Source organism: Urocampus carinirostris, chromosome 3 (assembly GCF_059441175.1).
Source record: "Urocampus carinirostris isolate Australia breed hairy pipefish chromosome 3, RoL_Ucar_1.0, whole genome shotgun sequence".
Classification (NCBI taxonomy): domain Eukaryota; kingdom Metazoa; phylum Chordata; class Actinopteri; order Syngnathiformes; family Syngnathidae; genus Urocampus; species Urocampus carinirostris.
Window position 1 is genome coordinate 18,188,872 of NC_142351.1, and position 7,554 is coordinate 18,196,425.

At 39.1% G+C, this 7,554-nt stretch overlaps 1 pseudogene; it reads right to left on the minus strand.

Moving 5' to 3' along the window:
• Nucleotides 1-575: 575 nt before the first annotated feature.
• Nucleotides 576-730, minus strand: LOC148368984 (U2 spliceosomal RNA; annotated as a pseudogene).
• Nucleotides 731-7,554: the final 6,824 nt, after the last annotated feature.

Here is a 7,554-nt window from a genome sequence, read left to right on the forward strand (position 1 = left end):
ATGTTGTTTTTGTAAAATACGCCTCCTAAAATGCAATTAAAAGAATAAATCTTATCTCTATTCCATTTAACAATGCACGCGCATCCTGTGGCCGGTAATCAGGTGATGACGTAAGTCGGAAAAGTGTTTAGGTCTTCAATCCGATACCTCAGCAATACCTAAGGACAAAAGGATCATGTAGACCTATTCAGATATCCCCCTTTAAGCACTAAATCTGATAATATGCATACAGAACTGCAATAGGTTTCTTTTTTTCTTGCTTGAGTTTTGATAAATATCTTGATGAATAAAATAAATACATGCAGAAAAAAAGAACTGTTACCGCACAGAATAATGTGGCCAGTTATTTGATAGTGGACTTTGAAGCAGTACACATTAGTTCTCTTTATGAAAAATATAAATCTTTATCAGTGGGTATGGGGTTTTTAAGGGTTATTGTTCTATCTTCGTTATTCATTATCCATTATCCGTTATCGGTCAGTTCATAATACGCTACAAAGCCTAGGAGCCGGGACACTTACTCTCAGCCAAAAGGCCAAGCTAAGGTCCTAGCCCTAAAGCCTTGCTGCGATCATTGCGATTGCACCGTTCCCGGAGGTACTGCAATACCGGGCCGATGCGTGGAGTGGACAGAGCAAGCTCTTATTCCATCTCCGAAATGCAAAAATCAAAGGCCAAGCTAAGGACCTAGCATCAAGGGACACTGGGGACAAGAGTGCCACCAAAATAACAATTTTCATTAAGAGTATTTTCTTTATTACTGTATATGTCAGTGATTTTCAACCACGGTGCCGCGACACACTAGTGTCCCGTGAGAGATTGTCAGGTGTGCCATGAGAAATTATCCAGTGTCACTTATTAAAAATTAGAATTTATAAAACATTTATGAATCATTTTCTGCAAATATTATGTCATTGTCAAGTGTCTGTGCTCTAAAACTGGGGGTATTATAAATTATATTGTAATCAAACATACTGTTCAGTGTCATTTTGTAACATTTTTGGTTAGTGGTGTGCCGCAAAATCATTCCAATGTAAAAAACATGCCCTGGCTCATAAAAGGTTGAAAAACAGTGGTATATGTTATCATTATATTTTTATTTTGTTCGTTTGGCAGGCCGGATTAAAAAGCCTGATAGGCCGCACCTGGCCCACGGGCCATAGTTTGCTTACCCATGGGTTTTAGTAATGATGATGATGCTAAAAGTGATGATGAGTCTAAATATGTTGTAAGCGATTAAAGTCATTAAGAACTCATTAAATGCGATTTGTTTTTTAAAACATGACAATTTGTCTGTAAAATCTAGACGAAGTGCATTTTGAATATTGTTTATTTTTTTTATTTTTAGTAGAAGTTGTTTTCTTTATCTCCATATGAAAGGCCTTCTGACACATTTTGTCTAAAATGCCCTAATTACCTCAACCGAATGTAATCGTGCAAAAGGTCATCGTGGAAAGTAAACAGACAAGCTTTTGTGTCTTTTTATCTAACTTCATCAGTTTTTTTTACCTTTGCTACTGAAAAATAAATGATCTAGTCACAAAAAGTATTTGCAAAATCATTTAATTTTCCTTTGCGGGGTAAGGTTCTCTTTTCTTGTTTTTGGTTTTGAATACGTCTGTCTTACAGGCCGGGAGTTTTATACCCAAAGTCGGCCTACTAAGCAATGGAGGAAAAAATTGAATGAAAGGAACAGCAATGAGGGCAGCATGGCGGCTGAGTGGCACAGTTCTGGGGTCATAAGATCGAGTTTGCATGTTCTCCCCGTGCTTGCGTGGGTTTTTCTCCGGGCACTCCAGTTTCCTCCAACATTCCAAAAACATGCATGTCAGGCTAATTGGCCGGTCCAAATTGTCCCTAGGTGTGAGTGAGTTGTCTGTCTGTGCGCCCTGCGATTGGCTGGCAACCAGTGGAGGGTGTCCCTTGCCCACTGCCCGAATATAGCTGAGAGGCTTCTCTTGCGTGCAATCTGGGTACAGGAAAGGGGCAACAGGAACTTGTATGTCAGCCGAATGACATGATAGGCAACTATGAGGAAGTTATATTGTGAGAGGACCTGCTTTTCTATTCTTGTTTTTTCCTTTTTCCCTAAGCTTTTTTCTTATTTTTTCTAGAATTTTACCTCATTTTCTTATTTTTTTCCCCTGTTTTCCCTTCCCTTTTTTCATTTTCCTTGTATTCCTGTGAGTCTTATAGCTTTTTACTTATTTCTTTCTTCCTTTATTATTGTTTCGTCTTTTTTCTCTTTTTGCCTTTATTCTATTTTTTCTTCTGTTTAATTTTTAATTGTTGTGGTTTTTTTAGCTTTAATTGCCGCCCCAAAAGTAATTTTGTGCATAATGATACATATTTTTTAATACATAGATAGAAGCAACAAAAACTCTCCAAAAAGACTTTTGGGAGGTGAAATACTCGCTCTTTTTTAGTGAGCCGAGCCGAAAGAGCAGCTTCTCGAAAAGCAGACGGAATTCCCATCACTGTGGCCAATTTAAATGTGAGGAGCTACCTTTACAGCACACCGGGTTCACACAGATGAAAGGCAAAAAGTGCAAGATGAGTGAAATGACTGATAACCGTCCTTCTTTTGTACGTTTCTTTTTCCGTTCCTGGCTTTTTCATCTCCACCTAGCACCTTTCTGCCCTCCCTGCTCCATATAATTTAAGCAGTTTTGTGTTCATTTGACAGCTACAGTTGAGTAGTGGTAGGGCAAACGAACTTCATATTTGAGAGGGGGGAAATCCCTCAGTCGGTAAAACTAACCTTATTTGTTGCACTGAATGTGGCCAAATACTTGATTAGAGAATGAATGCACGATTAAGGTAAGATAGTGCAAGTGAAGGATATATGTTGAAGTTTTTTTTCTCATCAAGCCAGCCCAAACTCCACCTTGACATCAGCCAGCCCTTCAAGAAATGTCCCGATTAGCCACTCTGACATTGCCTATAACGAAAAAAAGGGAATAGAGCCAGGCACTTAAAAGCTTCGGCTTCAGCCTACCCCCTTTAGGAACATATTTAAGTATTGTATCACTGTATTGTACTGCTGTTTTTTGTTTAGTTTATTGTTTCCTTTGGTTGATTAATGCTTGGTGTTTTCTGTACTGTTAGTAAACAAAAAGCTACAAAAAAGTACCAACAACAAAGTTTAAAAAAAGGATGTATGTAAAGGGGCCATGTGTTTTTACATCCTGACTTGTCAGGAGCAGCTGACTTCTTTGTTCTTGTCCGGTTTGTTGAGCCCACCCCCAACCCCTTTCTTTCCAACTGTCTCCTCAAAAAGAGGGAGATAGTAGAAGATCTGCTGCCACACCCTTGTAGGCTCCATTGTGCTCTGCATACAACCAGCTGTGCAATAGTCAATCACCACACTCTCCAATGAAACTTTGCTGACTTTGGCAAACATACTTGAGTCTTGTTTTTTTTTTTTCAAGAATAGTTTTACAAGGAAAGGGCTTCATCAGAGGCTTTGAATGTGGTTTCTTCAAAGATATGTAACTAGAGCATTCTTTTTCTTTTTAGGTCAAAATCCGTTCTGGGTATGATTTCCTTATTTTATTACAGCAACTGCAAAACAACAACCAATATAGATGAAGATTCAGTCATTTTTTCTTTCACACTGGTTTGATATAATTATCCTGCACACTGGTACAGCAAATGGAGGACAAGTCAAGTCAAGTCATGTTTATTTGTATAGCCCTTAATCACAAAGAGTCTCAAAGGGCTGCACAGATCAAAGACTATTGCAAACTACAGACTATTATGACACCATCCCCCAATCCAAAACCTACATGAGGGCAATTAATACACAGATATTGTCAACATAAAATATAGGTTATTCATATGCTATAGAATAGAAGTGTGTTTAAAGCTTAGATTTAAACATTTCCACTGAGGTTGCAGATCGAATCTCGAGGGGAAGAGCGTTCCACAGCACAGGGGCCTGAATGGAGAACTCTCTCGAACCTTCGGATGATAGAATATCATCAATCAATTAAGCCACAAACACACAAACAAACCGGAGGGAAAAAAATGACATCCAAAGAAAACATTTTATAGGAAAAACAACGTTTCAGGACATATCTCAAACCCAATTAAACCTGTGAACAAAATGTGTTGGTACTAGGGGGACAATGATGAAAATAAAAATAAAACTTAAAAATTATTTTGATTGAAAAAAGCAGGGGAAAAAAGACATCGCATGAGAATTACAGTGCAACAGGATTATTTTCAGAATCCCACGGAACAAGAATTATGATTAATTGTTTTTGTATGATACAATCTTCTTTTCCTTTGTTGTTTTTCAGTGATAAGTAACGATCGTACTGATGGGCATCATGTCATGTAAAGGCTTGACTCATCCATTCAAAATAAAGGTAAGTTGGAGCAATGCTTACATTTGTTTTCTGTAGAGAGAAGCATAGTACAACCTAATCAGGTCACAAAAATACATTTGTCGTTTAAATGTAGCTCAGATTTGACCATATATTCTAATAAAATTCTAATAAACTATAATGCTGTATACATTTCTTTTTATAAAAAATCACATCTATGTATATATAGAAGTACTGACATAATGAGAAACAAATAGCTCTAAAAAAGAAACAAAAATTTGTCATGATGACTGATTAATTTCACCTGTGCCCGCTGCGGGCTTCCTGATTGGTTCCCCGTCCTACTTAAGCTCAGTCCTTTCTCTCGCCTGTTGTCAGTCCGTCAGCGAACCTCTATCTACAAGGCAAGCACTTTGACTTTGACTCTGACTCCCGTCGGTCCCGCTTTTTGCACCCGTTTTCCACCCGTCCGTTCCTGATTTCCCCGTTTGTCTCCGGCTATGACCTGTTTTTTGACCCCAAACATGTTTTGCTCTCCCGTCCCGGCTTACGACCTGCTTTTAAACCCGACTACGTTTTGCTCTACTGTCTCTGCTATCGACCTGTTTCCTTCCATCTTCGACACCACGATCTCCCGCTCCGGAAAATCCACTTCCGCATTCTGAACACGTTCCGATTCTGTGAGTGGCTTGTTTCCCGCATTCAGCGAGCACCTGATCGCGGGCGCTGCTTTTCCTCTTTATCCCAATAAACTTGAGGTTAACGTTACACGATTGGGTCTACCCTTTGTGCTGGTCTTGACAAAATCACTTGTTTCGAGAATTTGTGGTGTTTGGCATTGAACTAACTTGTTAAACAAAAATGTCATGTCAACAACAACAACTAAGAAAAAAAATAATACAATCAGAACAAAGAAAGAAAATAAAAAAAGAAAATCAAAAGGGAAAACAAAATATAAATAAAATGCAGAGTATATCTGGTGACATTTAACTCTCCAACCGAATTATTTATATCATTTTAAATAACCCAGGCAAGATGGATGCCACTGACTAGAATAATAAATATTATGCTAGGTGTGTGAATGTGCGAGCGAGTTGTCTGTCCCTGTGTGCCCTGCGATTGGCTGGCAACCAGTTCAGGGTGTCCCCTGCCCACTGCCCGATGATTGCTGGGTTGGCCTCCAGCACCCCCGCGACCCTACTGAGAATAAGAGTGCAGCTAATGAGATGAGATGAGATTTCAAAATGATTCATCATACCATATTACACTTTTCTCATATGTAATACATCAATTAATGGGTTTCAAATGAATGAGTATTTGACCTTGAGAAGCTTCATGGAGCATTTCTTTTCCCTCAAAACAAACAAATAAGACTCCAGCATTTTGGTTGTGGTGTCAAATCCCAGTGAGGAATACTTACTCTATGATGACATGAAGCCCTATTGGTTTTGAAACCATCCCCAAACTTGTTCCACTCAAGCTCCCTCCCACATGATCGGTCATAAAGCAAGGGAGTGTGTTAAGAGACTGAGGCAATGGCGTCACTTTCTTCTGTCATTCCCTGTGCAATTACACTGATGCACAATTGAAAATGATCCACCTATTACGGAGAGTAACGCAAGAGGAGTTTCCTTGATAACAAAAGAGCAGTGTGAATTAGGGCCGCGAGGGCCGTGACTCATCGCTTAATGGCGGCCGAGCACCGGGCGAAAGTCATCTGAAACACATTCCTCCAAAGGCTGCACATCAGGCCGTTCATCACACGCATGACATCATAAATGCTTGAAAAATTGCCGACAGTTTCTCTTCGATACAATTGCGCAAAGCCGAGTTTCAAACATTTTCTTGCGTCACATGAGTGTCACAATGCAGTGACCGACCAACACCCAAACCACTGTAACATTCTTATCATGGAAACAATGGAGGAAGCGTGTTGAAGTAAATAGCAAAAAATGTCATGATTGTAGCATGCAATATGAAAGCAAACAGTCATCACGTTTACTGAAGTTTATAAAAGATGCCAATACCAATAAAGAGCATCAACTGGTTGTGTAGCATGTCTCCTAATTAGTTCACCACAATGAAAATGGCAAATGCTGGCATTCACAATTTGGCTACCACACAAGCTATCAGTTAACCTAGCTACGTCTTCGCTGCAAAAACACGGATCTTATTCTGGTTTTTAAATGTTATTTTACAAAACTGAAAATGTATACCTTGTGACTTAATATGGGTTTTTGATGCTGCCAAATGTTGTTGCACTTTTTTCATTGCATTGTTACAATTCACTATTCCTTTTCATTCACAAACATTGATTATTATTATTACTTAGGCCAGTCTATAAGCACAATGTTGTAAATATTTTATATATAATATGTATGTTTCTTCCTTTTATCCTTTTTTTTCTTTCTAAAGTCTTTATTACATGTTTATCCTGTCTAATATCGTTGCATACATTGATATCAATGACAATGATGACTATTCAATTCAATCCACTGCAGGGGTGTCCAACACGGTGCCTGCCAGCACCAGGGACCCCCCAAAGAGCACCGACGTAACCTGCAGACTGGCTCTCAAAATATCTTACCAGTGAGTCGCAGTGATTTTCTAGGAAATATCATTTTTACTGGCATGACAAATCACTGACATGATCAGTGTCTTTAAAGGGAAAGTGTACTGTCTAGCGCACGGGGTGTGAAACGGACGGACCGCGGGCCGTATCAGGCCCGCGAGACAATGCTGAGGGAAGCGCAAGAGAAAAACGAGCTGCAGGTTGAAATATGTCCTCTTGATGTTGCCAAAGCCAGGTGCCTCTCACAAATGCTGTACTTGTATTTCTTTCTCTCTCTCTATTCCTCCCTTTTTATCTCACTCTCTATCCCTCCTTTTTCACTCTCTCTCTCTCTCTTTTTCTCTTTATTTGTTCCTCTTTGTCTCTTTCTCTGTCTTTTTACCTTCTTTTGCTCTCTTCCTTTTCCCTTTTCTCTCTTTTTCTTGCTTTCCCTTCTCTCTTTCTCCCCTTATCTCCTTTTCCTCCTCTCTTTCTATTTCTCTTTGGATTTCTTTCTTCATTTATTTCTTTCCTCCTTTCTCTCTATTTCTCTTATCTCTTTTGTTTCTCACATTCTATGTCTCTGTCTTTCTCCCGTTTTCTCTTTCTTTGTCATATCCTCTCTCTTTCTCTCCCTCTCTTTCTCTCATTTCTTTCTCTCTCTTTTTGTTT